The sequence below is a fragment of the Galeopterus variegatus genome, unplaced genomic scaffold (genome assembly GCF_000696425.1).
Source record: "Galeopterus variegatus unplaced genomic scaffold, G_variegatus-3.0.2 Scaffold7442, whole genome shotgun sequence".
In the NCBI taxonomy this organism is placed as follows: domain Eukaryota; kingdom Metazoa; phylum Chordata; class Mammalia; order Dermoptera; family Cynocephalidae; genus Galeopterus; species Galeopterus variegatus.
The window spans coordinates 82159-83662 of NW_007733553.1; positions in this window are offsets into that span (position 1 = coordinate 82159).

The window sequence follows — 1504 nt, forward strand, 5'->3', positions numbered from 1 at the left end:
AACGGATCACAACCCTCAGTGTCGCGCCCGTACCGGACCGGGACCGGCAACGGGATCGCAACCTTCGGTGCTGCACCCGCACCTCGCTCAGCCAGTGAGCGGCCGGTCTGTATGTGGGATCTGAACCCTCGGCAGGAGTGCCACCGCGCTCCCAAGCGGCGCACTGTAGCAGTGCACCACCAGGCCGGCCCTTACTGAGTATTTAAATACAACAAAAAGACTAGATAAAGCACATGATTATTTTAGTACATATATAATCTGACTGTCCAGTATTAAAACTATCAAATCTCTGAGTAAATTCTTAGTTCAAAAGCACAACCATTACAGATCAAATTTGCTAAGTTATATTATCACTCAGTAGAAAATTCATAAAAATATCTTTATTTTGTGGGGACTGCCAGTCATCAAATAATAAATGTAGATGGCTAGCCACCAAAAAAACAAACAAATGCAGAGACTAAGAAAAAATAGAACACCTAAACATTACTGATTTGTATTTTCTTTCATAATTTTAGGAACCTTACATCATATGATTACTCTTTTTACCTCCTAAAAATCATTTAAGATAAATTACTAAACTAATTCACTGAAGATTTCAAAATTATAGAATATGATAGTTTAATGAACAAAATCATTCAACATTCAGTTAAACCCATGAACATTTATTGATAATGAACAAATAAATAAATAAATGGGAGTGAAAGGAAAACCTTCCTTAACCTGAATGGCAACTAATAAATATATATATGGAAGGTATAATAGAGACAGAACTCACTATTTTGCAACCATTATCATACTAGTTGAGTCATAAGAATCATCAATGGTGGCTAAGGGACCATCAGTGGATAAAAAATTGAGGAGAAATTGAATAGAGATTATCTACACCATTTCAAATTACCTCTGTATAGATTATTATAGTAGAAATTTATTTCCTACTGAAATAAAAACATTAAAAATTTTTAAATGAATATAACTAAACCCAAAATCTTTACAACATACCGTTCACAATGTCCAGATACAACTTAAAACTACTTGACATAAGAACCAGGAATTATCCATTCTCAAGGGAAAGAAATCAGTACCTCCAACCTTCAAATGACTAAGATGTTAAAATGATAAAAGACTTTAAACAGCTAATATAGCTATGCTCAATGATGTAAAGAAAAATACCCATTTAGTGAAATAAAGGAAAGATAATTTCAGCAGAGAAACAGAAAATACATTGAAAAATCAAGCAGAAATTTTAGAACTGAAAAATACAATATCTGAAATTCGAAGGAGAAAAATAGTAAATTTACTGTTGAGAAATTTGATGTTCACCACCTAAATCAAATGACCAAATTTTATATTGCCAATAATGGGACAAACTGATATCATGTGACTTCTGATAAGTTGCACAGAGAAGAACAAATATCATAATATCATACCACATGTTCTCACTTATTGGTGGGAGCTAAAAAAAAAATAAACAAATTAATTTACCCACAAACATACACAAAAAAAA